General features: G+C 35.2%; 1 long non-coding RNA gene across 1 annotated transcript; it reads left to right on the forward strand.

Moving 5' to 3' along the window:
* The first annotated feature begins 2,634 nt into the window (after nt 1–2,634).
* LOC122230311 lies at nt 2,635–8,649 on the forward strand. Its single transcript, XR_006207373.1, has 2 exons — nt 2,635–2,701; nt 8,405–8,649. It is a non-coding gene; the product is annotated as an uncharacterized LOC122230311 (long non-coding RNA).
* Nucleotides 8,650–9,651: the final 1,002 nt, after the last annotated feature.

Here is a 9,651-nt window from a genome sequence, read left to right on the forward strand (position 1 = left end):
TGGAGTCTATACCTCTGATGAGATCACTAGTTAATCAGTTAAGCCAGCTTTGGATCACAGCCATAACCCCGGACTTCTCGTCAAGAGATACAATAGATTATTATATTTTTAAGCCAACTAGATTCATGGTTTTGCTTACTTGTAAGTGAAATTATATAAACTTACATACCTATTTTAGTATCTATCTTATTTGCATAAATTTTGCTGTGTCCCATATAGTATGGGACTATGTATGGTTCACTATATTATATACCAAAAATAAAGACTGAGTAAATTAAATATAATAAATATGCTTGCAAATTGGAAAAATACATTTTCAATGAAGCTTCACATTTGGATTTTGCCTTATTAGCATACATAGATTAATACATCAGATTTTTAAAAGTAAATCACTGGAAATTGTGATTGCCAGAAAAAGGTAGGTTGTTTTAGGTCATGTAGAACCAATTCAGTGGCAAAGAATCAAGACAATTGGGCTCTTTTAAGGCAATAATTATTTAATATTAGTATTATAAATGTTTTTATAAAAATAAGTATTGAGTTCCTGTAAAGTATCTGAACACATTACATGTCAGATTTTTGAAAAAGTAATTTTAACAGCACATACTCCAGGCCTTATCAAAATTGTTGCAATCGTTTAGTAGAGTTGTCAATTAGACAACTCATAAGCATACAGAAACAAGTAACTGTATATAACATTGAAGTGGGCAGAGTAATGACAAAGAGATTTTAGAGAATGCAGGGTCTATTTAAAGGGATCAGCTTCAGGGCACCTGGGTGGCTCAGCCAGTTAAGCATCAGACTCTTGGTTTTGGCTCAGGTCATGATCTCACAGCTTGTGCAATTGAGCTGCATGTGGTGGTCCATGCTGACCATGTGGAGCCTGCTTTGGATTCTTTCTCTCTCTCTCTCTCTCTCTCTACCCCACTCTCTTTCAAAATAAAAAAAAATAAACTTTAAAATAGATGGATAGATAGATGATAGATAGATAGATAGATAGATGATAGACAGATACAGATAGATCAACTTCTATAAAGTTCAAGTAGAGATTCCAGTTTTCCCAAAGACTTCCTGTAGACTGCTACTTTGGTGGCCTCCAATTAATCACACTTTCTATTATTCATGCCATTGTGAAATCACCTTCCATAACTCCAGAATTTGCCATGTGAGTAGCTTTGCCCAATGGGATATTTCTTAGTGTGCCACAAGTGGAGAGAGTATTGATAACTGATAAATTCTTGCACTTAGGGGCAGGTCTCTTACAGTGTTTTTTGGAAGCCCACCATCATGAGATGAAGCAGCCCAAACAGCCAAATGAAGAGGCCCACACACAGATACAAAGACACCCAGTCAGTAGCCTCCTGCAGAGCAAGCACACTCACCTCTAGTCTTGGCCTCTCAGCCTGTATCTTACCTGTGAGAATAACTGTCTATTCAACCACAGAATTTTCAGACATAATAAATTGTTCTAATTCACTAAAATTTGGGGTGGTTTAATACACAGAAAAACATAACTGAGACCTTCCTTAGTTCGGATTTTATGTGATGTCTTAATTTAAAAAAACCTTTATTTTCACAATATGAATAATAAGCAGGATAAATATAAAATTTATAACTTCTTATCTAGTTAAAGCTTCCTATTTTACCAAAGAAACTATTGTCCAGGAGGTCAAGCAGTAAGTTCTCAAAATTAGTGTTAGAAGGGAGCCTTGGGTGGCTCAGTCAGTTAAGCCTCCAACTTTGGCTCAGGTCATGGTCTGGCAGTTTGTGGGTTCAAGCCCTGCTTAAGGCTCTGTGCTGACAGCTTGGAGCCTGGAGCCTGCTCTAGATTCTGTGTTCTCCCCTCTCTCTGCCTCTTCCTGACTCATGCTCTGTTTGTCTCTCTCCTTTTCTCTCTCTCTCTCTCAAAAATAAACATTAAAAAAAATTAGTGCTAGAGCCAGCTATCTTAGTGTTAACAAACATGTGAGTGCTTAGGGGATGTCTGATACTATATTTAGACTAGATGGATTCACAAGGCAGTCATGGATTGGTCTTCCAAGAAAGTCTAGTGAAGTTGAAAAACATATAAACAATTACTGTACACTATAATATATACCATACTAAACCATTTTCAGTATTCTTTCCACTATCCAACTCTACCCACTTAAGAGAATGGTTTTCTCAGCTTGTTGAATAATAAGAAGAGGAAAGATGGCTGGTGAGATGCTGGAGTCAGGCCTAGAGTAGCAGAAGGATGATTTATGGAAATCATTTTATGTAACATTAAAAAAAAACACAATTAGTAATTTAAAATCCACCCCTTCCACTTCATGAGGTATACCATAATTGTGTTCCTTAAATCCCCCCCCCAAAAACTTCTATATGTGTGAATGTTTTAAAGAAAAAAAAAAAAAAAAAACTCCATTCAGAATACCAATTCTAAGGCAGACCCCAGCATTTTATCATATGTACGTTTCATTTTCAACATCCTTCTTGTCAACTAAATGTAAATAATTCTAAAGTCTTCTCCCCCTCACTGGATAGTGAGCGGTGGCTTAGAACAGTCTGACAGTCAGCAAAAACCGTTATAAAAGCTTCTGTTATGAGACACGAGAGGAGATTAAAGCGCAGCCCTGTCAGTCTGCAGAAAAAGAACATGTTGCTCATGGCTGGTTATTCTCTTTTCAGAGCGATGAACTTGGCAGTAAAATCAGTAGAGGTAAATGGCAGAGGCTTGGGACTGGCAGGGCCTCGAGCCCCTGTGGAGTGGCTGTCTGAGATGACATAACAATAACCGCAGGATCCGCGGGGGGACTGCGAGCACACGGGCTTCAGCGGAGAAACTAATCAAGTGCTAAGAGTCAAGTTTACGTTTTCAAAATATAGGTGCTTGGCTGCTCGGAAGCGTGAAGGGGATGATTAGAGGCAGGATATTTAATAAAATGTTTAGAGATGTGTAACTGAGGGCAAATAGCATGAGAGAGGGAAAAAACACTTTCACAGACAAACCATTCAAGTTTTATTACTGAACCTGATTACAGAGTGATAAGGGAGATAATATTCTCTCTCTCTTTCACTAGAAGATGTCCGGTGATCATTAGGCCTTTTATTCTTTGCTTTAGTTATTGTCTAAGACATTTTTAGTATTTCTTATTTTAACTTTTTTTTCATATTTGTTACTTTTTTTTCAATTAGTTTATTTGGAATAGGCTATATATAAATATTCAGATGAAGAATAACTTAAAGAATTATGTCATCACGGCTTCTGGCCACCAAATAACACTTCCCAACTAAAGGTATCTATACAATAACATGGAGTCTACAGAACATGTAGTAACAGTGGAATTTCATACTACAGTATATTCATCTGTGTGCTACAGAACAGGGTACAAAACTGGCTTTTGCTCTACTTATTATTATATATTATTTGTGAAAGAGTTAATACTTACACTTTCATATATCTTGTGACTTATGTAATATGTCATTTTAAAGATAATTCACTCATATCCTGAGTTACATATAATTAATTTTGAATTTGGCACGAGCCGTAAAATTTTAATATAACCTCATTTACCTTTCAATATTTGGCCTGACATATCATGGTATCTCACTTCTTGGTTGTAAAATGTATAAAGAATAATGCAGCATGACCAAGTGGGGTTTATCCCAGCTAGTCTAACATTTGGAAACTAATTAATGAATTTTTCCATGTTATCAGGCAAAACAAGAAAAAACCACATGAGAATATCAATAGGTCTAGAGAAAAACATTTGAGAAAATTAAAATTCACTTGTAATAAAAATCTCTCCACAAACTCAAAGTAGAAGGAAGCTTTCTCAATATGATAAAAGGAAAGCACAAAACATCATATGTCATAGTGAAAGATTAAATACTTTCCCCCTAAGATTATGAACAAAGCAATGATTTCCATTCTGCCACTTCTATTGAACAAGATAGCTGGGGCAAGAGAAATGAATACAAGACATCTATGTTGGAAAGGACGAACTGAAATTGCTTATTTATAGATGGCTTAGTCATTAATGCAGAAAATCTGAAAGAATCTACAAATAAAGCTACTAGGACTAATAAGTGAATTTAGCAATGTTGCAGGATATAAGACCAATTACAAAACAATTATATTTCTATACACTAGCAGTAAACAATTGGAAATGGAAGTTTTAGAGTATTATTATTAAAATGCCATTTATAATAGCATCAAAAATATTAATTAATTAAGGATCAATCTGGCAAAAGATATTATATAACTATACACCAAAATCATAAAACATCGGTAAGAAAAAATATGGAAGACCTAAAGAAAGAAAGAAATACATCTTGTTCATGGGGAAAAGACTCAACACTTCTAAGTTGTTATATCCTACATGAATGGATATATTGATTCAATATCATCCCTACTAAAACCCCAGTGGCCTCTATTTTTATGGGAATAGAGAAGAAAATTCTAAAATTGATATGGATATTAAAAGGCTGACTGAAAAGAAAAGCAAATGTTGAGGACATATACTCCCTGATTTTAACATGTATTATAAAGCGATATAATGTAAACACTGCAATAATGGTATAAATACAGATAAATAGAGCAAAGAAACAAAGGAGTCCTGAAATTACACCACACCTGTAATGGCCTACTGATTGTTTAAAAAAAAATTTCTTTTAAGGTTTATTCACTTTTCAAAGACAGAGAGAGACAAAGTATGAGTGGGGGAGGACAGAGAGAGTGGGAGACACAACACAGAATAGGAAGCAAGTTCCAGGCTCTGAGCTGTTAGCACAGAGTCTGACGTGGGACTCAAACTCACGGAGTATGACATCATGACCTGAGCCGAAGTCAGTCGCTTAACCAACTAAACCACCCAGGCATCCCCCTACTGATTGTTTTTAAACCCTCCAAGCACTTTAACCAGGAAAGGATAATCTTCTAAACAAGAAGTGGTAGAAAAATTGCATAGTGATATCTTTTAAAAAGGAAAAAAAAAAAAGCCTCTATTCCTAATCTCACATAGTATACATAAATTAACTCAAAATGAATCCTGAATATAAATGTAAGAGCTTAAATTACAAGATAAATATATCAGCAAAAATCTTAGTGCCTTGGGTTTCACAAAGACATATAACAAACAATGTACAAAATATAAAAGAAAAAGTCAGTAATTGTACTTTATCAAAATTATTCTTCATATTACACTGCTATGATAATCAAAAGGCAAGCCATAGACCTGGGGAAAAAAACACTTGTAATATATATACATATAAAATCTATCTGAAAAAAGACTTGTGTCTAGAATATGTAAAGAACTTTTCCAATTTAATAATGAAGAAAACTAAGATCCAAGTTATAAATGGTCTACATTTTGATGAACATTTCAGTGAAGAATAAGTATAAATGGTAAGCACATGAGAAGATTTTCAACATCACTAATTATTAAGAAAATCCAAGTGTAAATTACAGTAAGATACCACCACCAGAATGGATGAAGTTATAAAGATTAATCATACCAAGTTTGGACAAAAATATGGAATAACTGGAACTTTCATATATTTCTAGTAGGGATGTAAAATGTACAAGTAATATCAAAACACAGTTTGCAGTATCTTAAAAATTTAAACATACACTTCACATACAAACCAGCAGACTTGTAGATGGATATTTATAGCAGATTCACTTCAAATGCCTATCAGTGAATGGATAAGCAAACTTTAGTACAAAGGAACATATTCAAAGACTGACAAAACTAAGGGTTGATGAAAATGTAGAGCAACAGATACTTCTACATTTTTTGTGGTAAGGAAACTTGGCCCAACCACTTTGCAAATTAACAGTACTTCTTTCCTTCTCTTTCCCTTTCCCTTTCCCTTCCCCTTTCTCTTTCCCTACCCTTCCCTTTCTTCTCCTTCTCTTCTCTTCTTTTTTCTCTTTTCTTTTCTTTTTCCTTTTTTTCCCTTGTTTAAATTATTAAAGCATAGTTGATACAGATAGTATTTCTTTAAGATAAATATATAGCTACCCTATAAACCACGTTGATCAGTATCAAAAGTTTTTACAATAATGATCATTTCAGATTTATTTATAATAGTCAAAAACTGAGAGTAGGGAGGGGAGGACTCTGGCTGAAATAGAGATGAAATCATAATTGCTTAGATTCAATTCCAAGCAAAGACTTGCCTCCTGGTCTTCAGAATCTGTCTCAGCTTTTGGACTGGTGTCACACTTTTCTCGGGGTTGCCCTGGCAATTAACTGAGTGAAGTTATGGTATCCGAGGTCTTCTTTGAGCAGTGTCCAGCCAATATGTGAGCAAGGCAATAGCAGCCAAGGTTACAAACTTTTGAGAGCAATCCCCCCTCTACCACTCCCCCACCCCCCAGTAATGAATTACTAAGGACCTAGCCGTCTTTTGGCAATGCAGGGTTCTTCTATTGGACTGTCTTTGCTTTGAACCTCCTTTATGGGCTGGTTGAGATCACAGTCCAATGACTCTTCCTTCCCATTTCTTTTAGGGGTTAGCCCACAATATATTTTTGCACATCTAAGTCTGCCTCAGTATCTGCTTCTCAGAAAACTCAGCAACTGCAAACCCAGCCATCAATTAGTAACTGATTAATAGGTAGTAATTTACTCATATAATGGAATATTCCACAGCACTAAAAACAAACCACTAATACACAAACCAACATTGATGAATCTTACAGATATTTTGATGAACAAAAACAGCCAGATACAAAATAATATACAATGTGTAACTCCAGTAATATGAAGTTCAAAAAGTGGCAATTCTAATTAATGGTGACAGAAGCTAGAATAATGATCACTGATGAGTTGGGAGTAAACTGGGTAAAGGCGCATCAGATATTTCTGGGTTATCAAGATATTCCTTATGTTGATCTGGGTAATGGTTCATGGGAGTAAGCCTATGTAAAAAACACTGACTTGCACATTTGAGATTTTTTCACTTACCTCATTGAACACATTTTATATTTCATTTTGTTCCCTCAACCACATACATGAAATAAATTTTGAATTAATGTTGATCCTACTTTATCCTAGTCTATATTTGGGGCAGCTGATCATTGCTGGAAAAATTTTCATCAGTGTACATTTCAGTAGAAGAATAAATCCATGATCTTTATCTTCTATAAGACCTTAAATTCTGCCCTGAAACCCTATTACATTTCCCTATTCATTCATTTTGGCAATTTTTTATAATGACTACTTAACACATTCTCCAGGGCTCTAACTATCTTAAAACTATGATCCTATCAGTCCTCTCTCACACTTCTTAGGAGTATATAATTCACTTCCCATTCCAAAGAGAAAATAGAATTGAACAGAATAGAATTTGCCTACATTAACAGCATAATGTTATAAAATAAGAAGTATAAGAATCAGACAGGAAAAAGTAAAATTGCAACTAATTGCAGATGATATTACTAATATGAAAACACACAGAAAAATACTAAAATTCACAGTGGATTTTAGCAAGTTGTTAGACATAAGATCAATACAACCATATCAGTTGCATTTTCAATGCCAGCAAAAATTAGTAAAACCTAATTTTGGAAAGTGACATCAGAGAAAATAACTGAGTAAGGTGTTCAAAGAATCAGTCCTTCCACAGGAAAAAAACATAAGCAGTCAAAGACTGAAAAAATCAATTTTTTGGATTTCTGTAATCTAATTCAAAACACACAACCGAGTGACAGCCTAATGAAGAGAAGGACAGCTGAATTTCAGTAAGAGAGTACTGTGCCATTGTCACTCAGCAGTTTACCATCACCCTCTTCCCTTGGTGGTGATGTGAATGGTGGCCTTCATTCCTGGTGTAGCTTGCTGGTGATAGAAGACTAATATGGGCCTTGTTCTTAAAACACTGTGGTTGTGTCTTTTGATCTGTCTGGTGGTTTCCTGAAGGACAGGCAAAAAAAAAAAAAAAAAAAGGCTGATCTTTGCTTTATCACCCCCCCACCCCCAATCTTGGACTGCTATGGATTTTTGGATGTTGGTGGTGATGTCTGTTGAAAATTTTAAAAATACACACTGCTCATGCCTGCCTAAGGAAGGGGACAGCAGATTAGGCAAGCAGCACACTGTTCCAAAAGCCCAGGAATGTGGAGTCTGAGGAAGAAGCTTCTTGCAGTAATAAGGGCTCAGAAGGAACAACACATACAATAGGGCACAGAGTCCAGTGTGCATGCCCAAGGCTGGATGCATGCTCAGAAATGTCCTAAGAGATCCCTGTGCATGTGTCTCTGGCAGATCTGTGTATTCCCACAAAAGAAGGTGAGAAAAACTAAGGCAGGATTGTAGGCAGCCTGGCTTAGCAGTGAAGGACTACCCCCAGTTCCCAGCCAAGCTACAAATACTGGGAAAGCAGTATTCTTTTTTTCTTTTTCTTTTGGTTCCAGGCATTTAAGGACATCTGTGACAGGTGACTGGTGACCCCTGAGATAGCAGAACAGAGACCTTCTATGGCAAGGAACTTAACTTTTGAAAACCAGTTTGAAAAAGGCACTAAACAAATGAACAACTTCAGTCTTAAAGATCAATGACAGCATATCCTGGGGAAGGAAGAGAATCTGATTCCTTGATTTACCACATTATAATATCCCAACTATCCAGTTTTCAAAAATAAATTGACAGAAACTCCTGATGAAGCAAGCCAATATTGGGCTTAATAGACAAATACTTTAAGTAAAGTCTCTTAAATCTTAATTAAGATCCAATAACTAAAGATGACCATGGACAAAAGATGAAGGAAAACTATGTGTGAATGAAATTAGCATATCAATAAAGAGATAGAAATTATAAAAAGGGACCAAATAGAAATTCCAGAGCTGAAAATTACAATAACAGAAATGAAAAAAAAATCACCAGAATGAATAAGAGTATGTTGGAGCTGGCAGAAGGAGGAATCAGGAAACTCTGAATAGATCAGTAGAATTTAGGCAATCTGAAATACACAAAGGTAAAAAATGAAGCCAAGCAAACAGAGACTCAGAGAAATGTGGGACAGAATTAAAGTTACTAATAAACATAAAATGGGATTATTATCATTGTTAGGAAGAGAGAAGAAAAGGTAAGAGACAGAAAATACACTAAAAGAAATAATGGCTAAAACATCACAAATTTAGTTAATAACATTAATCCACACTTCCAAGAAGCTCAACAAACTCCAAAATGTATCTATGCAAAGAGCTACATACCCAGACACATCATAGTACAAGTCTTGAAAGACAAAAAGACAAAATCCTGAAAATGTCAAGAGAATCATGACTTGACATATACAAGGTCACCTCAGGAGAATTAACGCATGATTTATCGTCAGAAACAATGAATGTAAAAGACACTAGAATGCTATTTTCAAAGTGCTAAAAGAAAAAAAAAAACTGTTAACCAAGAAAACTATATCCAGCAAAACTATCTTTCTAAAATGAAGATGAAATAGACATTTCTAGATGAAGACATGGAAGGAATTTTTTGCTATCATACATGTGCACTCAGAAATATGCCACGCAAGTTATTCAGGCTGAAAAGAAATGACACCAATGACTAATTCAAATCCACATGAAAAACCAAAGGCAATTATATAGGTGGTATGACACACAGTAAAATTATATATTTCTTCTCCATCCTTCCCTTATGTGATTTAAAG

Source organism: Panthera leo, chromosome C2 (genome assembly GCF_018350215.1).
Source record: "Panthera leo isolate Ple1 chromosome C2, P.leo_Ple1_pat1.1, whole genome shotgun sequence".
In the NCBI taxonomy this organism is placed as follows: Eukaryota; Metazoa; Chordata; class Mammalia; order Carnivora; family Felidae; genus Panthera; species Panthera leo.